At 38.1% G+C, this 23,858-nt stretch overlaps 1 protein-coding gene across 1 annotated transcript in view; it reads left to right on the top strand.

Moving 5' to 3' along the window:
• Trhde (TRH-degrading enzyme) overlaps positions 1 to 23,858 on the top strand; it is a 403,483-nt gene that overhangs the window by 107,140 nt on the left and 272,485 nt on the right. The window lies entirely within an intron of this gene.

The raw sequence follows: 23,858 nt of genomic DNA, 5'->3' as shown, positions 1-23,858 counted from the left end.
CCAAGTGTTGTTTCCTTTTGTTGTCAGAATCCACATAAGATACATTTTTGGGGGTGGGGTGGGGTGGGAAGAATAATGTGTTTATTTGATCAAAATGTGAGTTTGAACTACAGATTCACCTCCCTGGGGAACTGGGCCTATTTCATTAAAGTACCTGCCTGCTGATTGGCTTTATTGGTCATAAAATGTGTAGTTGACAAAGTAGATGGGAAGTTGACATTGTCATCTATGGGCATGGCATTCCATTTTTATGAAATGTATTGCCCAATTGTGAGGTCTTTTTAAAATATTCACTCTGCATTTATAAACAGAGTTTTATTTCAAATTGGATCCGTGCCCTCTCCTTTTTTTTTTTTTTTCCTTTTTTCTCTTTTAAAGAAATCTACTACTTTTTAGAATGTATTTCACCAGCATCTTCCTTATAGTCACCCAAGGCAGGAAAGACTGCCTGACCTTATTTGCATGGGATGTGGTGTTGTTATCTATACCAGGTAACTGGGAACTTCTCAGCTTGACCCTAATGTAAAATTCAAGAGTGCTTGTGTTGCAAGTTCAGCAAGAGAAATAAAATGTGGATCTTTCTCTGTCCCCTTCAGACCAGTAATTAGCAGAGGAACTCAATTTATAACTTCAGGGGGTTCCATGTAACTGTCAGCCTTCAGCAGGATTCATTTCTGCTTCCCTTTTTCACTCACAATTGAACCATGCAGGCTTTCATCTGGAGGAAAAAAAAAGCTTTATTCACCGTTGCTCTTACTTGTTAAGCTACCTTATGGTGTATATAATTGAATGATTTGACTTGCCCCGGCTTACTCCATTTTATATATTGAGGGGAGTTTCTGCAGCGTAGGGTGCTTTATGAAATTTCTTGTAAAGGTCTACTTATTTCCTATGTCTGTAGATGTGTATGCTCATGGATTTGTAAGTACATTCTCTAAAAATGCCTCATGTAATAATCCCCAGCCACAGAATCATTTCTGAGAAATCTTCACCTTCCATTGCATGTTATGAACTATACTTTAAGTAAATATTATTTTCACGAGCTCGGCCCGTGCTAATGACACCTGTAGATGTATTCTAGACTTTAACAGACACTGCTTTGACTCTTCAGATTTTTCAAAAATTGTTTCTGAGGCCCATTCCACCCTTCTTTCCTTCCTTCATATGTTCTGCGTGCATTTAGTAAGAGTCTGCTACAGTAATTTTTTTCATGTGATAAAAAATACTATAGTGACTAAAATAGGCAAAACTACTTTCTTTCCTAGAGATTTCATTCTACCAGGTGAAGATGGACAGAAAGCCAAATGGTAACAAATATAGCCTAAAAGTCGGAGATAATCATTTAAGTAGCTAACCTGCTGGACCCCGCAATCATTCCAGCACTAAAAAGGCTGAAGCAGGAGGATGACAAATTTAAAGTCAGCTGGGCTATGTTGTGATACCTGGTTTAAGTCAATCAATCAATATTAATGAATAACCAGAATAAAAGTTTAAGAAGTATATGAGGGCTAGATATGGCATGCATGAGAGACTGAGGCTTTTAAAAATTATTAATTAATTAATTAATTAATTAATTAATTAATTATAGTTTTTCACATGGAACTATTTATTTGGAAGTGTTTAGATATCAGCTCAAGAGAATGGAAACTCAAGCCCAGTGGAAATCAAGTGACATGAGTTATGATCAGAAGGAACAAAGTGCCTAGAGTTTGAACTTAGAGCTTTCTGAAGTGTTTGAAGTGGTAAAGAGGCAACCAGTTCAAGCAAGAGAGCTAGGAAAGGGCTGGGCATTCTGTCCTGGGTGCAGTGGGGTAGAAGCTAAGGCAGCTCAGGAGGCCAAGATAAGCTTCCACTGCCCCGACTCTTTGAGAGTCCAAACAGACCTAGCACAGCATATGGCTAGGCAGTGTCCTATCTCACTATGATCCCCTTCCTCAATATCCCAAGTCCTAAGGTTGCAGACATAGTCGCTATACCCGGATTGGATTTTTCTTATTTTCTTATTTTTTATTTGAAGCCATTTTATCTGTTTTACTTTTCACTATATTATTTCTGGACTTCTCACTTATGCTCTCATTCATTTCAAATGCTGAACAGTTTCCCTTTGTTTACTGTGGTACAGCTCATGAGAGCTGATCTATCTAAGGATTTGAGTTTTCACACCGAGTAGCTTATGGGAGAGTTCCTTGAGATGAATTCTACTGCTTCTTGTTAGGTTAGGATGCCAGTTTATTCTTCTTGATAAACAAAGATATTTATTTATTGTTTTAAAGCCAACATAAGCCAAGAGTGTACACAGTATGACTGGTTTTAAGATCTCTAAGATGAGTAATTAAAACTCTTTGTATGAGGTACGTAGATATTTTACTTCTTGGTATTACACAACACATTAGGGTAAGCTTGGTTATAATACAACACTTCTTATAACTGTGCGTCCTATTTTTGTGAGCACTTGAAGTGCTCACTATAAATCACATTGCAGACATATATATTATATATTTATTTTATATATAATTACATATTACATAGTTATCTTTCATATTACAGATAGATCATATAAATGACAAAAATGGCAACTTTTTTGTTTATGAAATGTGAGTTATTCTTAAGAGCTCTTTGTACATTTTTACCCATTTAGTTGTTATCATGACCTTTTGAAGTAGTATTTATCATTTTCTAATTTTCCAGAGGAAGAAATTAAGGGATTTGGTAACTGAATAATGTGACTAGATCATGTAAATAAAAATGAATGAATTTGGAATTCTGCTAAAAACAGCTTTTTAAGAATGTTCAGAACTCATAGACTAAAGTATATATCACTTTAATAAAGCAAATTATCTATTAGTGAAATAATATATTAGGAGCTTTGAAATTTTCTTCCTGGTAAAAGTAATCATACATAGCCACTGCAAGAAACATGGAAAGAGTCGGGCGTGGTGGCGCAGGCCTTTAATCCCAGCACTGAGGCCAGCCTGGTCTACAGAGTGAGTTCCAGGACAGCCAGGGCTACACAGAGAAGCCCTGTCTCAAAAAGCAAAAAAAAAAAAAGAAAGAAAGAAAGAAAGAAAGAAAGAAAGAAAGAAAGAAAGAAAGAAAGAAACATGGAAAGAAAAACTGAAGAAACAAGTCTGAAAAGTCGCAGCAGCAATACCATGAGGACATACCCAACTCTTGCAAACGCGTTTTCATCATAGATGTTTATAAGTTAATTAGATGGCAGATAGGATGACTGGCACAATATTTTGTTACTCACCTTATTTAGGTTTCAATTAATTATGGCAGATAGTCTTCTGTTTCCCTTTGCGGCTGCTCTGTAATTTGTAAATCGATGTTTCCTAAAGGAGTTTGCTTGATTGCTTCTTTTCAAGGCACAGCGCATTTGCCTTTATGGGGAATTCATTACCTGCCCGCCACAGAATGCGATTGGAGAGGGAGCACGAGTGTTTTGCCACAAGATTTTTCTCTCCTTAAGGAGATTGTGGGTATGCTGAGGGAGAGACAGTATTTGTGGGGATGAAAGTAAATTTGATACCCACAAAGCATAAAATATAATCCAGCGCTTTAGTCTTAAAAGGTAATATTTAATAGCACTTTAAATGAAGAGTGTGAGTTCTGCGTTACAGCCATGAAAGGTTCTTACAGAGAAGCCTCCACTTTGTGAGAACCCAGAGGCGAGTGGTGGGTAAGAAAGGCGAAAGATCATTCTAGAGATTGTGTAAGGCAGGTGCCCACGCATACCTGGGACGCTGTAAACCACACTAACGAGAACACATTTTCTAGACTGGAATAAATAAGTAGTGGGATAAACTTTTCCTTTTTTTGGTTGTTGTTTTTTGAGACAGGGTTTCTCTGTATAGCCCTGGCTGTCCTGGAACTCACTTTGTGGACCAGGCAGGCCTTGAACTCAGAAATCTGCCTGCCTCTGCCTCCTGAGTGCTGGGCTTAAAGGCGTGCGCCACCACTGCCTGGCTGATAAGTTTTATTAGAGTTCAGGAACAAGACATTCTGGTTTGAATGATAGGTTTTTGTTTATGTACTAATAGAAATACCAGATTTGTGTGTGTGTGTGTGTGTGTGTGTGTGTGTGTGTGTGTGTGTGTGTGTGTGTGTGTGTATGTGCGCGCACACACACATGTGAAGGTCAGGGGTCAATCATCAATCAATCTCAGGCATGGTTTCTTGGTAACTCTCCACCTTGATTTTGAGACAGGGAACTTGCCTAATGATTCGCTCCTATTAAAGCATCATTTTCATTAGTTTATTTCACTTTTGGTGTTCTGTTTAATCAGGAGCTCGATGGTCACCAATTCAGCGAGGCTGGCCAGTAAATTTCAGGGATCTGTTTGTCTCCCAGTACTCTGAGTACAGAGACTCAAATACTATATTTTATGAAGATAATTTATTTTGAAAAAGTCTTTCATCAGGTGATTTTTCTTGTGAACCAAAAAGATAGTTATAATTTCTTTCACTAGGAAGTGTTTTATGTGTTCCTAAGCCCCATTTTGACAACCATTTGTGTGAAAGCAACAGCAAATCCTATTAAAATAGACACCGTTATTCCAACGCTTAACAGTTATTTTAGCACAATTTAACAGGGCATTTTATTTCTTCATTAATTATTGTATAACATGGCTATTTAACTGTTCTTGTTAAGCTATTTTGTAGCTATTACATGCTGTATACTTTCAGTACTACATTACAAACAGAACTTCTATATGATACTCATTATTTATGATATTTAACCACGAATAAAACATAAATAAACAAAAATACTAAAGGTGAAAGAAATCAATGAAAACCGCATTTTGGTGGGAATGATACACGAGATCATTATACTATAAACAAGCGAGCCGTAATACAAGGTGGAGGATTTAATGTAACACAAACTAACCGTAAGGCTGAATTAACTAATGAATTCAGCAGGCATTTATTGAGTAGTTACTTATACACTGTATTGCACAATGGTAACAAGTTGGGGCATCTTGAACTAAAAACTTCAAATCCAATTTAATAACCTTTTCAAAAATTGTCTTACTGACTTGCCGGTGTTGTTACATATTCTATTTGCTTGATATCCCTTCCTTCCTAATTTATTACTGAGTCTTAAGAGTTTCAGACATTCACAACCATGGAATTTCCCCTCATCCTATTTTGTCAAGGCCTCCAACACAATTTTTGACTTATCTGGGCAGAGACAATTGGCTCTTAGGTTAGAAAATAACTTTCCATTGATTACAGATTTGACTATTGCATAAGCCTTCTGCCTTATCCTCTACTAGCCCACCCTGATGACCAAGAGTAACACACATTGGTCTGAAAGAGATGGGTGTCTTATTCTCTTCTCTCACCTGCTCGAAGTCATCATTTTAGCACTTCTTCAGTTCTTCCCATAATTCAGCTTTCCCTCTTTCTTGACTCTTTATCTAGCAGCATTAAAAATATGGTGCTGTTTTCTCAGCACCCCTACCTCTAGGTCTACTCACTCTGGCTGCAGATCCATTTATTTCCTCCTACTTACAGCTAAACTGATTTGAAAGGATTTTCTATGTGCATGGACTCTGATCTCTCTTTTTCTTGTCTTTCGTGAGAGTACTCTGCATCAGCCTTTTGCCCTCCATCCCGCACAGAAACTTCCCAAGTTCACTAATGCTCCCACACTACAAATTCCCCAACATCAGGCTTTAGTCTTCATCAGCAGCATCTGACACAAGTGTTCTTCCTAACTCCCTGAGACGCAACTTCACTTTCTCATGCTTGTCTCTCTTTTAGGACCACACATTTTTCTTTATTCTTTTCTCATTCTACCTCTTTCCCCCTTGAAATCTTTCTAGTTGCTTAACAGTTGGGTGTTCCAGGAATCAACTTTGATATCTCTTTTCTTTGTTACTCCCTCTGGTGGAGTCTCAGTTATTGGTCCTATCCAGTCTTACAAACACCAAAGACATGATACAGAAGGCATCTAGATTTACATCTCAGACTTGTTCCTTTCAAGTGTCACTTACTTTCTACCTGGCAGCTAGATGCACTGGATGGCATAGAAAAAAAGCAGACTCAAGATAAAATGCTCTTTTGTTTTTCTGCTAGCACACATAATTGACAGAGATTACTTCTATTCTCCCTGTAGCCCAATCTGTTGCATAGGTATTTTTTCTCACCAGTGGGTGAGCAATAAGTTCTGTAGTAGCAGCCTTCTCAGGTCCCAGCAACCTCCAAGGGTCTACTGGTGTTTAACCATCCTTAAGTTCTGTCTGTGTATGTTTCTAAACAGAATTCATTGCATGAATGTGTTTGACTCTGTCTTAGTCAGTGTTTGTATTTCTGCACAAAATATTATGACCAAGAAGCAAGTTGGGAAGGAAAGTGTTTATTCTGCTTACAATTCCACATTCCTGTTCATCACCAAAGGAAGTCAGGGTAGAAACTCACAGGGCAGGAACTTGGAAGCAGCAGTTGATGCAGAGGCCATGGAGGGTGCGGCTTACTGGCTTGCTTCCCCTGGCTTGCTCAGCTTGATTTTTTACAGAACCCAGGACCACCAGCCCAGGGATGGAACCAACCACCCTGAATGGGCTGGGCTCTCTCCCCTTGATCACTAATTGAGAAAATGTCTTACAGTGGAATCTCATGGAGGCATTTCCTCAAGGGTGGCTACTTTCTCTGTGATAACTTCAGCTTGTGTCAACTTGACACACAAAACCAGCCAGCACAGACTCCTTACAGTCATATAAAAATATGATTGGGCAAAAGAGGGGGTCTGTTCTAATGCTAATAAACTGGCCAAAGAAACTCAGCAAGGCCTATCTGATTAACATTTTTGGAGGCAGGGGACCTTCTGTGTATGACGTTCCTTCTACATTATGGTACTAGTCTCCTTCTGAATGAAATCATTTTATCTTTTAGCAGACAAGATCAGATGCAGGACGTTTTCATGTTTTCTCCCAACACTGAAATGTGGGATAAAATTACATTTTCTATGACTTGCCTTGGGAAAGAGACTTTCTAGTTGCTATGCCTGCCCTGGTAAGAGAGTTATGACTATGTAACCATGGAAACACACACACACACACACACACACACACACACACACACACACACACACCATATTATTTCAGATGCTCAGTGAGAATAACAAAGTTAACATGCTTAATATGAACTCCTGACTTTATGGCACTTTGAAAACCACCTGGACCAATCTTTTATTCCCACCCATCTAAACTCAAGAAGTTAATGTGGCTGCACTTTTCTAAACTCTATAACCTGCTGATTTCTCACCAGTCATCTTAGGGACTTCTCTCCTTCATGTCTCTAAGTTAGGTAATGAGTCCAACCCATGAGAGGCTAAGGCAGGGGGATTGTGAAATTGGACCAACCTTCTCTGCTTAGTGAGACCCTATGTCAAACAAAGCACCAGGAAGAAATAAAGGTCGATATAAATTAATTATAGTTAAATGGTATGAGAAGATGGTGGCTGCATTCACAGATAGTGTTTGACTTACAGTTGCCAACCTTAACCATTTTCAGCTTTAAGATGTCACAAAAGTGTATATTTCCAACCACAACCGAACTTGGAATGTCTCTTTTCCTGAGGTAACAATATATAGCTTTGTATTTTTGAGCCTCCGGAGAGCAGTTCTGAGACACAGTTTCAGTCAGGTGTGTAATCATGATGGTAGACAGTTGCTACTCCTATGTTCTGTAGGTTAGCTGTATTAAATGCACTTTTCATTTATGACAGGCTATTTGGGTTATAACCACATCCTAAGCCATAACGCATGTGTACAGTCTTACCACAGAGTATTAGAGTTATCTGGCAATGCTACTTGGCTGATCAACATCCCAAAGACGCACCTTGCTCGAAGAGTTCAACCCAGTGCTCCTTTGGCCTGAAAGAACCCTTATAAAATGCCCCCTTTATGACACTCATTCCTCATCTCCTTCTTCTTTGAGGCCAATGGTTTCTGTGTTTATTATTCTTTTCTTATTCCCTGCCCCCCACCAACATACCAAACACTCTCCCACCCAAGGACTTTGCCCTCATTCTTGTTTCAATTTGGAGATTTTTCCCCATAGATATGTACATAGCCAAAGTGCCTCTGCGTGAGATCTGATCTTCTAATTCAATACAACCATGGTGATCACTCTCCATCGCCCTCCACACTTCACCCCTGTTCGCTAGCACCTCCTATCTTCACCTACCATGTATTTTATTTGTATGTAATTTCTTTTCTTTTCTAAGCATATCTGATCTCTCCCTTCTCTGTATCCCGGAATGAAATCCTTAAGAGAACAGGCTATTTATGGTGCATTGCACAAAGTCGGAACCAAATCAATGCTTATAAAAGAATACATAGGTGCCAACTTCATTCTTTGAAAGAGAAGGGGACATTTTGTCTTATAAGGTAAATGTGATGTGATTCTGTTTTGAGCTTATTAAACCTAGAAATGAAAATAAAAATAACGTACCCTATAGAATATCTTCTTTTGTAAAGATCCATATAAATAAAGATAAATAAATTGTTAGTTCAAAATGGGTGTGATTGTGAATTAGTAATGACCAATTGGTTTTTTTTTCTTTTGGTGATATTCTAATGGTGAGACTCTTAAAAGCTGAATTTTGGATCGAGGATATTTCATAATCTAAAATAAAGTGACCATTTCTCTGCCCATCATCTTCTCATTGTTCTTTAAAAGGAAATAGTATTTATTCATGGATTTGATACCTACTTGTTGAGTGTCTGTTGAGTAATCAGCACCATTCTATTTGATATTGGAAAATTTGCTATCACTAGTTAACAAAGGATATAACAGTCTTCAATTGGATTTACATATTAATGGGGATAAAAGTAGACATGTACACATGTACATTTATAGTTACAGCTTGAAACTGATACCTGTGACAGAGGAAGAGGTGCAGAGAAGAAAGGGTCTGATGTGCTGATAGGAGAGGAATTTTCTCTTTTGTGTGGGAGGATGACAATATACCTTACTGATATGTTATTTGTGTCAATATATGAAAGAGAGACAACTCAGAGAGTGTATCTGGCCTTCTGGAGAAGTGGCAAGGAGGCCAGTGTGAATAAAGTACGTGGCTATAACTAACATAGGATGAAATCCTTGAAGTAACCAGAAGATGGTGAAGGATCTGGTTGAATGGCAGTTGAAAGTCACACACTCTCATTGAGCAAAGTTTTTGTAACTGATAGGCCATAATAAAACGCCATAGATTGGATGGCTCAATTAATAGAATTTTACTTTCAAACATTTCTATAAAACGAAAATTTAAAAATAGGTTGCATGTATGGATGGCCAGGCTCTCCTTGGGGCTTCCTTTCCAACTTACAGATAGCCTCCTTCTTTTGATGTTTTCTCATGGCCAAGGGAAGGCAAGTTTTCTGAAGTCTGGTTCTCATCATGTGGATCCTACTTTTGAGACCTCATCTAAACGTTAGTATCTCCCCAGCCCCATTTCCAGTTGTTACCATCATATGGGCTTAGGCATTCAGCACAGGGGTGAATGTAGCAACATCCAAGATGGGGGAGTGTGTCAACTGTGATCTGGTGTAACATTGCTAGGCCATTGCATTGGCTGTCTCATGCAGAAAAGACTGATGGGAGGAGAGAAGGCCAGAGCAGAGTGAATCTGATGCATCAAACCAAGAAGTAACCCCGTGTTGAATCAAATGACAGCAATGGAATTGATAAGTAGTGAGCATATTCCAGATATATTTTGAAAGGAGAACCAATAAAAAGGTTCTGTATCATGATGAGACTTCAAAGGAAATCTCAACTCTGGTTCCTGCCAAACTATAGTTTTGAAGACGTTGACAAACTACTTGAACTATATCTCCTGTAATGCTGCATTGAAGGAATGAACCTTTTTGTGCATTGCTTTCTCTTTCTTGGCTCTTTGAAATGAGCATAGCAAGATAAATGATTAATATTTTCGGCATTTTTCTTACAGGTTTTTTTAAAAGGCTCTTTATTTTTAAAATGATGTGTATGTGCATGGATATGTGAGTGTGCACATGGAGATAGAGGTGTCAGATCCTGGAGAGCTGGACTTTCAGGTGATCGTGGACCACACTAAGATGCTAGGAATCACATGACATCCTCTGTAAGAACTCAACTGCTGAGCCATCTCTTCAGCCCCTATTTTCTTTATTTTTTTTTCTAAACAGAGCAGCTGTACTTAGAACAAAATAATCGCTGTGATAATCCTCTTCTTGAAGTGAATGGCTTCCTTCACCACCCATTGGTCAATCTGGAGTTAATTAGAGGCAAACTGGAATCCAAAGCCCCTGAGAAAGGGAAGAACATTTCATTAAAGTCTAGAGGGGGATTACTGCTCATGGTAGTTGCCAAATCAGGCGATTTTCAGCAAGAGGTGACCATTCATATAAACTTTAGAGCAAAAAATAGCTTATATTAAGATCAGAAGGCTTTTCAAATTAGTTTCATTTCAAGGAGCTGAGCCTGAGAGGTTGTTATGTAAATGAGGGTTAAGCATCCAGAAGTTGATTGTAGCAAAAATGCTCTATTACAGAGACACACTCCTTGCTCACTGTTCTTGTGGCAGGACCCTTCAGATGTTTCTATTTTGAGCATTCACAGGGATTCGTTATTTCTCAGGTTTAGGAGCTGGGGTGGATATAATCAGGCCACCATCCATTTAGAGTTTGCATATTAAGGTCTTATTAAAGGTTGATGGAAAATTAATTAATGTGTGTATTTGTTTACCTTGTGGTGCTAGAGGTCAAATTGAGGACATTTTCTATGATAAACAAGCACTTTACCAACCACTGTCCTGCAAGCCCAGGCTTTATTTCTGAGACAGGCTCTCATTATGTAGCTTAAGCTGTCCTATCCTGGCACCTACAGTCCTTCAATGTTAGTCACTTTAGGGACCAGACACTGATGTACGTTACTGTGCCTCGCTTATACTATATGATTTATGCTTATAATCCTATTAATGAGGTGCTTTGAGATCTCCAATGAGGGTTGTCGTTTTTTTCAGTTTGTTAACTGAAGGAAGGAGGTCCTCATCATACTGTGCATATTTAGCTTTGATGGGTATTTGCATATAAGTGCCAAAAGAAAAAGTCTTTGGAAAAAATGATATACAGTATTGTGATCATTTTGACAGTGATCTTTTTCATAAAAATCTGCTATCTTTCAAAGTTTTAAACTTACAACTCTTTCCGTTATGGCACTGGAAGATCCAGGAGTTCTACAGAAAGTTTCTGAGAAATTTCAGGTGGAAATGTCCTATTCCTGATCCATTCTAGTATTGAAACCTTCTATTGCTCTCTTCAAGAATTTTCATGTGCTTTATATGGACTTTTAGATGTGAAATATACCTACAAATAAGACAGACCTTAACCTGTTGGGAAACCTGTAGTCCACAGAACAAATCCAACATGGTAGCTATAAAGGAAGCCCTCCAGATATTCCAGAAGCATTTTAAAGGGTAATTTTAAGTGGGAGGGTGAGTCCCAAATGCATTTTTTTTCAGTTGAAGAATTTTAATAGTTTATTACTTAAATCTATTCTATTTATTGGATTTCTTTTCTCCCTTGTAGGCTCAGTCTTCATACAAAAAAAACTATTCATGGGTGACCAGGGTGTGCCCTCAACAGTACAGAATGCTTTTTAGATTTTAAATTGTTTAGTAATTCTTTTTATTTTACAGACTGGAAAATATTCACTGAGGTGTAAAGCAATTGGTAGTCGGTAATGTTTGGGATCATTTGGCTTGAGATACACCCTGTCAATTTTTATTAATATTAATAAAGTTACCTGGCAAATGGCATGAAACTTGATGAGGCAAATTCTCCTAGTGGGCAAAACCAACACTATCTATCTATCTATCTATCTATCTATCTATCTATCTATCTATCTATCTATCTATCTATCTATTCTGCATAATTCCTTATGGACTAATCTATGTTCCTCTGATGTTAGTGTGTTAAAGCTCAAACTCCCAGTGCAATTGTGTTCAGCACACACAGTTATTAAAAGGAAACTGGGAAGTAATTAGAGTTGAATATGGTAATTTTAGTGGCTCTCTAGCTCAATAGGATTAGTAGATTTGGAAAAATAGTGATGGAGAGTGTACTAGGGATAATTTTCTTTCTGGCATGTGAAGATACAGTGGGCATCCACTTTTAAGCCAGAAAAAGATGTCACCAGTTTGAACGTGTAGCCACTAGAACAGTAAGACAATCCAGGCTGTTTATCTGATCCAGTAATTTTCTTTGAACAGCTCACGCAACTGCACACATATTTAAGCTTGGGTCACCTCTCAGCACTGTTTGTTTGAATTCATGTTGAGAGTTCTAATAAGATTAGGCCAAAGTACTGTGGCAGCCACTTGAATTGTTTAGGCCTTTGTGTCATAATTATATTTTACTCTAATTACTTTGATCACTTAAAAATTTATTACCATACTTTCTTAAATATCTGTTATTCTTTATCACCCTTCTTCAGGAGGCACTAAGAAAATATGTCTAGAAAGAATTTTAATCATCTAATGAATACCCCATAGTTAATACTGTGGCGTTCATCACGCTTTCTTTGTAAAGGGTCAGACTGGAAATGTTTTCAGCTTTGGGAACTGTACTAACTCAGTTACAGCTACTGAACTGTGTATTGTAACAAGGAAACTGCTTCGGATAACACATAAATGAACCAGTGTGGCAGTGTTCCAATAAAATTTTATTTACAAAAGCAGACAGCAGGCTGGATCTGGACATGGGCTGTAGTTCATTGAACCTCGAATTGCTCTATAAGTTCAGTTCAATACAAAAATTACAAATCCCTCAGAGGCCCTCATTATTGACTTATTTTCCTATATTTTTGTGTATACGTCAGAATTAAACTTAAGTGGGTGTTGCACATGAGTAATGTGGTTTTATTTTATTGGAGCCATCCATTTGCACATGTTAAATATAGAGGTTATACAATAATGCAATTAATATTGTAGTAATATTATATTTTATACACTGTGTATAAATGTGTCAGGTTATTAATACTACCTTTTTAAAATTATACTTTTACACAAAATCATATACTTATTATGGCACATATTCATTCTTTTATATTACATATTCACTTTTATTCCATTGTCACAGGTAGACATATTTTGATCCTCGCATATAATTTGTTCCATATATTCACCTTACTTGAATAATGTCTGAAACCTTAATTTTTTTCCCTGTTTCAACAAACACATCCATTTTATCTACAGCCTCTAATTGTGAAATAAACCCAAGAGGCAAGGGAATAGACAATAATGTTTTTTTCAGAAAGACATTTAATCAGGCAACCGGACTCACTCCTCAACTTCATACCCAGTAGTAATAGATATTATTTTTATTTACTCAATGTTTTCTTCCCTCCCAGTACTGACTTCCCAAGGTTTAGGTCCTGGCAGCCCATTTCAGAGCATAGGCCCTGAAACCGTAACCTACACAACGATAGTCCTCTGATGAGAAGTTATATGTGTATTTGTGAGGGAAGTGGCTTGAGGAAAAGGCAAGAGTGTGAGCAGTCTCAGAGAACACACAGCGTGTTTCAGACTCTGTCACAGTCTTAAATCTCGCAAATGGCAAAATTGAAGATCTTTTCCCAGCGTGTCAGATTTTGTGTATCTGTTGTCAAACATACCAGTCACTGAAGGTACAAGATGAAAAAAAAAAGCCACAAATAAATGATCACAAGAGAGAAAATCCGCTGATGCTCATTCTTGGATGGAGGTTGATGTACTTTGATCGATCCAGAGCTGTGTTAGAGTTGACACAGTTGTTTTGTACTGAGCCAAGAAAGGGAATTTGAGACTGCTGAGTTCAGATGTTGAAGAGTGTCACAAATATCACACAGGCGTTACTGTTATTTCATGGAGATGCTAAAGCTTGCTGTTAACGAGTCTTTTATTCTTTTTTACTGGAAACATGGCTATCTGTCTTTGTGTCTTGCTTGCATTTGCTTAATAAAATGTCTTGGAGAGAGAGAGAGAGAGAGAGAGAGAGAGAGAGAGAGAGAGAGAGAGAGAGAATGAATTAAATTATAATTAACTATTGCAAGTGTGCGAGCCTAGCTCACTTTTTTTCTTCCTGCACTGGGGTCAGCAATAGCTTAAGAGATGCAGTTTAGACAATGAATTGCATTTGTTTGTAGACCTGAAAATAAGTCATTACAAGGATTACTTTAATATGCTTAACTTACATCTGATAATAGTCACCACCGTCTCATAAATGGGACAAGGTCAATTTCGCTGAGCTCTCAAATTATAAATGCAGAGGGAGTTGATTAGTAGTCTAAATAGCAAGTTCTGAAGATTCTACCTGCAGTGGGATTTAAGGGAACTATAGAAAGCAGCATGTATTCTTGGCATGATTTGTCCTGGGCTCACCTCCCCACACAGGAACAAATTACCTGAGAGATTAGTACAAAGACGAAAGCCATAATTACGTTTATTAGCCTTGCCTCACGAGATGGTAAACTCTGTCCAGCTCCATCAGCTCAGAATTATAATCTCCAGCATCCCAAGACATCTCTTATCACTTTGATACTTTGATGCGCATGTGCACAGAGATACACTGTAGAGGTACACATAGACTGTGGACGCACACACGTACTGCATAAAAACACATCCTATACATCTGCAATGTATATATTTATAATATGATGCATATACACATATTCTATAATGTGACATAAATTCTTTTGTAGATTCTCCCTTTCATGATTCTATTTGGATCAATAGCAAATATCCCGATAGCTGTAATTTTCTTCCTAAATATTGTGTTTACCTTTTAGCTCTAAGAAAACTTATCTGCTTCTAGAAAATACTTATTTGTTCATAGCTCTCTCTATGGGGTCAGTTTTTTTTTTTTCATACCCCACTACCTACAAGACTAAGAGTGAATGAGATGCCATTCTTGTTTAGACTTAGAATTATTTTCAAATACCTGTCCCCAGTGTGTGTGTGTGTGTGTGTGTGTGTGTGTGTGTGAGAGAGAGAGAGAGAGAGAGAGAGAGAGAGAGAGAGAGAGAGAGAGAGAGAGAGAGAGAGAATATTTATATATTTGGAGGTCAGAGATTGATATTGGGTGTCTTTCTTTATTGCTTTCTATGTTTTCTACTGAGGCAATGTCTCTTTCTGAACCTGGAGCTTGCTGATTCAGCGGGTCTACCTGGCCAGTAACTCCAGAGATTCCTGACTCTTCCTCCTAAGGTCTGGGATTAAAGGTGGGCCACAAGATCTACCTTAATTTATGCAAGTACTAAGGATTTGGACCCTGGTCTTCATCTGTGGGGCCATCTTCTCAACCCTTATATTAAATATAATTGACAAAAATTATGCAGCAATCATGCACATATCACTACTTTGAAGTATGTGTGGATCCAAACTGAGCCTATTAATATACTCTGAGCCTAAAGTGTGATGAGAACACAGAATCTAATCTCAGTAATTTCTAAAGCTGTAATATATCACCATGTTCTACAGAACATCTCTGGAAGTCATTGCTCCTAAGTGAAATTTTGTATCTTTTGACCACTGTCTTTTACTTGTATTTATCTGACTTTCTCTATCTCTTCTACCATCATGTTAGCTGGCTTCAATGTTGACAGTGACATCCCCTCCTGCATGCTTGGGAGGCCTTAATAGCCTCATTTCTATCAATCTTTTTCCTATTCCGTCTAGCCCGTGGCCATGCCCTGGACCACTAAGCTTATACTACTTTTAAACATTTTTTTTCAACCATCCCACGCCCTACGTTAGCCTTCTATCCTCATAGCTGTTGTTTTTCTTCTTTTTCTTCCTCCTCCTCTTCTCTTTCCCCTTCCTCCTTCCTCTTTTCCTTCCTCCTTTTCTTTTCCTCCTTTTCCTCTTACTACTGCTTCTTCCCCCCTCCTCCCCTTCTCCTCCTCTTCCTCCTCCCCCTCCTCCTCTTCCTCCTCCTCCTCCTCTTTCTTCTTCTTCTTCTTCTTCTTCTTCTTCTTCTTCTTCTTCTTCTTCTTCTTCTTCTTCTTCTTCTTCTTCTTCTTCTTCTTCAAGAATAAGTCAACCTATTAATCATTCTCATGCTCACAGTCATGACTATCAGGTCCTCCATCTTATTATCCAGGGCATGCAGTATGATTTGCCAGTGTATGCTTCCTTTGCTCCATCTCCAACACTTTCCCTTGGTCTCTTGTATCTCACTTACTCCATAAAAGATAAGTCCCACTTCATCCCTATTCTATACCTGAATTGACTTTGTCATGGCACTCATATTAAACATAGAAACATGGAAAATTTACATCCTTAATAAGCAATCATTCTACATGTCTAAAATCTTTATTTTCCTCTCTTATTCTCCAAGACAGTAATCTTACACATTTATTCTTCTTAAACCTCTAAAACACCTGACTTCTCTTTAGCATCTTTAGTGCACCATTATTGTAGTTTTAAATGAACAATTCTGATTGTCTTTTCTCCTTCACTTGTGTTTATCCTCCTGTACTCCAGGCCTCTCTAATGCATTGCATGGAGCTTCTGCACTGCTTCATGGTTGCAGGTTCTTCAGAACTGATCTTTATCTCATCTGTCTGGCTTGCTTTTAGGACATTGCTTAGAAATCATCCCACACCGGGAGTGGTGGCACACACCTTTAATCCCAGCAGTTGGGAGGCAGAGGTAGGCGGATTTCTGAGTTCGAGGCCAGCCTGGTCTACAAAGTGAGTTCCAGGACAGCCAGGGCTATACACAGAAACCCTGTCTCGGAAAAAGAAAGAAAGAAAGAAAGAAAGAAAGAAAGAAAGAAAGAAAGAAAGAAAGAAAGAAAGAAAGAAAGAAAGAAAGAAAGGAAGGAAGGAAGGAAGGAAGGAAGGAAGAAAGAAAGAAAGGAAGAAAGAAAGGAATCATCCTACATCATCAATAATCAGTGTTTTCAACCTGTAAGTTAGATATTTTAAACAAAGAAGCCTTAGCATGTCTTATCTCAAACAAACAAATACTTCATAATTTCCATAGACTCTGTACTAATTCAGAGTAATCCATTTTTTGTTCATAGGGAATTTCTTTAGAGCATCGGTTCTAAAGCTGTGGGTCATGACCCCTTTGGGGTTGAGCGACTCTGTCACAGGTGTCACATATTACATATCCTGCATATCAGATATTTACATTATGATTCATAACAGTAGCACATTTACAGTGATGAAACAGCAATGATAATAATCTTATGGTTGTGGGTCATCACAGCATGAGGAATGGAATTAAAGGGTTGCAGTATTGGGGGGGGGCTAAGAGCCACTGCTTTAGAGTGTCCTCCACTGTCTGATTACTTCTCACTGAATGCTTTTTTAATATGATGTTTCTTTCAGGAAGATGGCACAAGTTTCTTCCTCTTCTACTGAGTGTTCTTTTATCCTGAGTTATCCCTATTTTCTCAGTGTTGATGCATTTTCTACTCAAAGAATAAAATCCTTGGATTCTTTTCTCCTTAGCTTTCTTATCTTGTGTTTTTTGAACCCAGGTATCTCTTGATATATTTAAATCTCTTGTATTCATGTTGTTTCTTCTGTAAACATCTAAATACCTTTCTGTCTCTAATTTTTTAGAAATAATTTATAAATTTTAATTAAAGTATAATAATAAAGTTTTTCTTTCTTTTTCCTTCCTCCAGCCCCTTCCATGTTACTCTACCTTCCTCCCTCTCACATTCATGGCCTCATTTTTATTGATTATTATTGTCATTATACATCGCTGTCATTAATACACACACACATTCAACACACAGAGTCTTTTTAGTGTTTATTACATGTATATTATTTCAAGACTGACCTCTTTTTTACTCAGTAACCAATTAAGGGCACCATTCCTGGGAAAACCAATTCCCATTGTTGCTTCAGCAGCTGTTAATTTTCTGTAGTTCTTTGTTTATAGATGGGACCCCAAGAGAATTTTCCCTCCGCAATAGCGTACCTACTAGTGTTGTCATTATTTGACTCTTATTTCTACAGCTATATTGTTGCTGTATCATGGACATAGTGGCCTCCCTCTTATTTTCAGTAGACACAATCTCACAGCAGTCTTCCAGGTCTTTAGGCTCTTACAGTTTTTCAGCCCCCTCCATCATAATGTTCCCTGATCCTTAGGTACTAGGGTTGTATTGTAGATGTACCTGTGGGGTTCAAGAACTTTGTGATCATTTGTTCTCTGTAGTTTGAACAATTGCTTATTTTGTGATGGTCACCTTCTGCAAAGAGGAGCCTCTTTGATAAAGGATGAGAACAACCCTTTTTTGTGTATATAAAGATAAGTATTTAGAATTCTGTTAGTTTGTCTAGTGAAGTGGTGATGTAGGCTTACCTCTATGATCCATGGCTTCATGAGTTCAGACAAATTCAAATTCACAGAAAGTCATTCAACTTTCAACGTTCTAGCAAGTGGCAACTCCAGAATCTTGGTGCCTCAAGTTCAAGCAAGAGTCAACCTTGACTATTTTCTTCAACACCTCATTTTTGTGTTATAGTTTACAAACAATTCCTAGGGCTCTCCTTTCTAAGTGCATCCTATGGGTACTTTTCCTATTGCCTGTAGTTTGCCATGACTCCTATAACTGACTACTACAGACAGGATGGCTTAAGTAAAAGAGATACCTCATATGTCTGGAGACCAAGTTCAATATATTGGTAGACATTTTTTGTTTGTGTTGTTTTTTGTTTTTTATGAGCAGTGGGGTAGGCTTTCCTCCATATTTTTCATGGTTTCTGATAAGTTTTATGACTCTTGTCTCATAGTGCACTTTAATCGTGGCCATTATCTATATATGGCACTTTCCTTGTGTACGTGTCTTAATTCTTCAGTGGTGTTAGGATCACATTTTCCCCTCTTATAAGTACACATATATATACAGTCTACTACACTTTTCTTCTTTCTTTCTTTCTTTCTTTCTTTCTTTCTTTCTTTCTTTCTTTCTTTCTTTCTTTCTCTCTCTCTCTCTCTCTCTCTCTCTCTCTCTCTCTCTTTCTTTCTTTTTTTGTTTTGTTTTTGTTTTTCGAGGCAGGGTTTCTCTGTGTAGCCCTGGCTGTCCTGGAACTCACTCTGTAGACCAGGCTGCCCTCGAACTCAGAAATCCACCTGCCTCTGCCTCCCAAGTGCTGGGATTAAAGGCATGCACCACCACTGCCCGGCTACAGTCTAGTACACTTAACGACTTTGTAGGGAATGAGGTCACATTGATAGGTTAGAACTTCACCATCTTAGAGCCCACAATTCAGTTCATACTAGCATCCTACTTAGTTTCCACTATCCAGTTCCTTCTGGCACACTTCACATCTTCTGCATTCTGTACTTATTCCCTCTTAAGGAGATGGCCTGACTCTGCCTTCAAGTCTAAGGTAGAATACTTTCAATCTCTTGCAGATTGAACCAGTTGTAAGCCAATGAATGTTTCCTCACTAATCTTCTGCCTGTTCCCCCATCATTAAATATGCACTTGTCAATCTCTCATTAGGTGGTTTCATGGTATGATCACATACCATTTCCCCTAGGAAAAAAATAGGTTCTGCTTATCACTGGGAAGACAGAAGTGAATATTATCTGATGATCTCAGATTCACTGTGCACATGGATACACACCAGTTTTGTCAGGAAGCTTGTAGTCTGATGATCTGGAATGTGGGCTTGACCAGCCTGTTAGATTGTTGGTGAGTACACAAAGGAGAATAATTCCCAGGGAGATGAAACCTTAGCAGATTAGATTATCCTATTCTATCTTTAAGCATCTAATACACTTTGCAGTTTTGTTATGTACCAAACACCATCTTATGTATTTTACCTTTATCATTTTATTTTAGTCTCATGGCAACAAAGAGTCAACTCTTGACATTTTTTTCATGTACTTTCAAAGAAGAAACAGGTTCTGAAAAATTAAAATTTGCCCATGTTTCTGGGATACAATCTGTAGTTGGATTGATTATCAACATATAAACATGCCCCAAATGATATATTCTAAAACAAGAGAATAGAGTTGGTTACCAAAGACTCAGATTGGATAAAGGGTATCCCAAGCTATATTTAAAGGTAGCAGAGTTTGAAACTAGAGGTTAAACCCTGGTCTCGAATGAAGATGACATAAAGATATAGTTGGTGTCCAGACAAACTCTTACATGCTGAAGAGAGTAAAAAAAAAAAAAAAAACAGAAACAAAAACAAAAACAAAAACAAAAACAAAAAACAGAGTTCATCAGGGTAGAAACCAACTTCAAGCAGGATCATGGCTGCTTAGTATAGGGCACATTAGGCAGGTCATGGTTGAAGGTTATTTTAATAGGTGTTTCTGATTATGACCATGGAAAGAAAAAAAGTACCAATGAAAGAAAGTTGACTTAGACTAATCTTTACTCTTCATAAGTAACAAGAAACCATAGGAACACATTTCTATGTTTATATGGGTTTCCATGCTCTCAATACTCATCCAGCTCTTGTAGTTTAAATGTAATACCTGGTTAAAAGTCTTGTGTCTGCCACAGTTATGAGACAATCAATATCTTTGTCAATACCTTTCTTTCCTTGTCTTTAAATATAAAGAGCCAAGAGGGACTATGGACAAATCTGTACACCAGTAATCAGTTTGTATCAGTTCCTCTCTCACTGCTATAATCAAACCTGACAGAAACAATAAAAGAAAGGCAACTATTTATTTCTACCCACAGTTACTAAGGCTTCAGTCCACAGCAGGAAAGCCATGGTAGGACAGCTCCTACCATGGTGATCCAGGAATCAAAGAGGAGAATGCCAATACTTCACTTCCTCCCCCTTTTATTCATCCTGGGCTCCAGCCCAAGGAATGGTATGACTCATACTATGGGTGAATCTTTGCCCTTACAGACATAACTAGAGGTGTACCTAAATCTCCAAGATGATTGGTGATTCTATAACCAGTTGATACTCAAGATTAACCATCATATTAATCATATAGTAACTTTACAATGAAGAGTAGCTATTAGTTTTGATTTGACAAATGCTTCAAGGAGATCTAGTAAAGAATACAGGTACAAGTAAGAATTAGAGTGAAATAATACTAATCTTTTGTTAGTGCTTATTATATTTAATACATGGGAAAGAGGCTTTTAGTACTATTCTCATTTAATCTTTAAGGTACAACTAACTCCTTCTTTCAAAAGATAATGATAGGGCCTGGCTCCAAATACATATGTAGCAGAGGATGACCTTGTCTAACATCAATGGGAGGTAAGGCCCTTGGTTCTGTGGAGGATTGATGCCCCAGCATAAGGAGATGCTGGGACAGTGGTGTGGGAGAAGGTGAGTGGGTGGAGGAGCACCCTCATAGAGGAAAAGAAGAGGTGAGAAGGGGGTGGATGTGGGATGGGAGGGTTTGTGGAGGGGTAACCAGGAAGTGGGATATCAGTTGAGATGTAAATGAATGGAATGATTAATTTAAAAATAAGACAGACAAAAAATACACACATACACATGAAAGAAAAAAGAATAGGGGCTGCCAAGATGACTTGCCACCCAAGCTTGGTGACCTCAGTTCCATCTCTGGAACCCATATGACAATGAAAAGAGAGAAACAACTTCATAAAGTTGTCTTCAGACCTTCACGTGTGTGTTGGGGCCACATACCTGTGTGGCACACTCATACATACATCACACATAAACGACAATAATAAAGAATAAGAGAAAAGACCATGGAAGAATTATTTATGGGTATAGCCTATAGTGAACCCTCCAACGAAAACAAAAGCATTCCATTGTAGTAGGCGTGATTTAGATTGTGAAAGTCTTTATGGAACAAATATTCATTGATATCTATCTATTATATTATAGAATGTTATATATGTGCAACTTGGCTGCTTTAACTTATGTTGATTTGTTTGTATAGTACTCCCATCGTGTCTATACATGAGGTGGCCCAAGTCTCTTCAGTGGTTGCCTGTAGAGAAGATATCTTATGCTCTGTGAATGTGGCACCATCAATAATATATCTCTTGGTCTATAGTTGCTTAGTCAGGAAACAGGAGCTGGGATCTCCAGGAGGCAGAAAGGATTCTGGGATAGTGCCAGGTGGGAGATTCACCTGGGACGATGTAGCAAGTACAGCTGCATGGTGCTTGAGCATAGGAAAGCAGCCACATGACAAGAATGTAGATGAGAAGAAATGGGTTGTAATGAGTGACAAGCTAGACAAAGAAGAGCGTAGCCGTATAACCAAGGTATTTGTAAATTTATTTTCTGTCTCAGTCTTATTTCTGGGAACATGAAGTTGGGAGGAAGAACCAACCCTAGTGGTTACAGTTCTCTACTGTGATTTAAATGAATTCTCTAGCTATACTTTGAAGTCTCCAGCCTCTAACACTTGGCTAATTCCTAATTATACTTGTTACCCAAGTTGTCACTTATGCTGAATGTATCTCCCTACCTGCCTGTCAAACTCATCTCTTCTATCCAAAACTTCTTTAATGTGTGTTCCCCAAGTACTTTGAGCACTGGAATGAAATCGAAAACAAGTAAATAACCACTTGGATTATTCCAAAAGATTTCAGGGAGACTGGCTTAAAAACCGCACATAAAGTCCTTTGTGATGGTTTGTGAAGGGTGAACGCTTGGTTGGTGGAAAGGAAAACACAGCGTTTTATGAGGATCAGATTCATGAGCAAGCTGGCAGCCTCACAGGCACGGAGTACACAATTCTGGGATGTGAGTGTTAAATAGGTGGTCAGTGGCTGTTTTCAGTTCATGCCTCTATTCCCTTTGCACCCACCTTTTCTTTGTAGGACTTGTCAACTGAAACAGCTCTTTCTCTGAGTCACTAATTCCCTTCAATGTCAAATAACCCTTTGTCAGTGGTCTAAGTAATCCTGCCTCCCCAGCTTCACCAAAAAGCAGCAGCTGAAACAGCCGCTTAAGTAACTTGGCTGTTTTACTAGAAAGCGCTCAGGGATGCAGGGCCCTGGGGCTTTTATATAAAATAATGTGTTATTACTTCAAATACTGTGTTTACAGAGCTCGTGCTGCTAAGGATTAAGGGAATGCACCATGACAAATCTGATTCCGGGCAGGATTGCCTTTTCTAAAATAGATCAAGTAGAACTTCTGACTTAAGAGAATTAGGGTCTCTGCGTATGTTGTATAGCACTCTGTGTGGTATCAGCAGGTTTTTGTTTCCCTTGAGATGTCTTGTGGCAGTCTGGCAAGGTCTAGTGTGAAATCTCAGGGCTTGACGTATCACTGCATTCAAACACAAGTCAGGCAATATATTTGGGGTTGTCCTCATGTTAAAGGTTCATGGCTTTTAGAAAAATAGGGGTTGGGGGAAGATGTTTGCCATCTTACTAGGGATTCAGTGAAGGTGTACCCACACGTTCTTGGTGAGGATATTTTCTGCATCTCACAGAAGCTTCTCGTTGCATCGTTGGGATATATGTCTTACTTTTTAAGAGCTTTATATATTCCCTTCCATCTGCCTCCTTTTGTGAACTACATAATTATTGTCTTGGTTTTACTTCTAGAGTTTGGATGTTGTAAAAGTTGGCATTTATAACATATAATTTTGCCTGTATCTTTAAATACTTCCTGTTAAACCAATTGTGTAAGTAGGTTATAACTTTCTTGCCACACACATACAAATTATGAATCAAGGAAAGGTTAGAATTTAACAAAACTTTCACAATTTGTTTGAATATGACAAATGTTATCAAAGGGTACAGAATATATCTTTCTTTGACTAAGGCATCAAAACAACTATAAAAGGTCAGAGTGAGACAGCTATTTCTCAGAATTTAGATAATTCAAAGATACTCCCTTCATCATGACAAATGTCTTGAGGAAGACGTGGAAGGACAGGT

Source organism: Mus musculus, chromosome 10, assembly GCF_000001635.26.
Source record: "Mus musculus strain C57BL/6J chromosome 10, GRCm38.p6 C57BL/6J".
NCBI classification, from domain to species: Eukaryota; Metazoa; Chordata; class Mammalia; order Rodentia; family Muridae; genus Mus; species Mus musculus.
The sequence above is the reverse complement of the archived record's forward strand: the minus strand, read 5'-3'. Positions and strand labels throughout refer to the sequence as shown.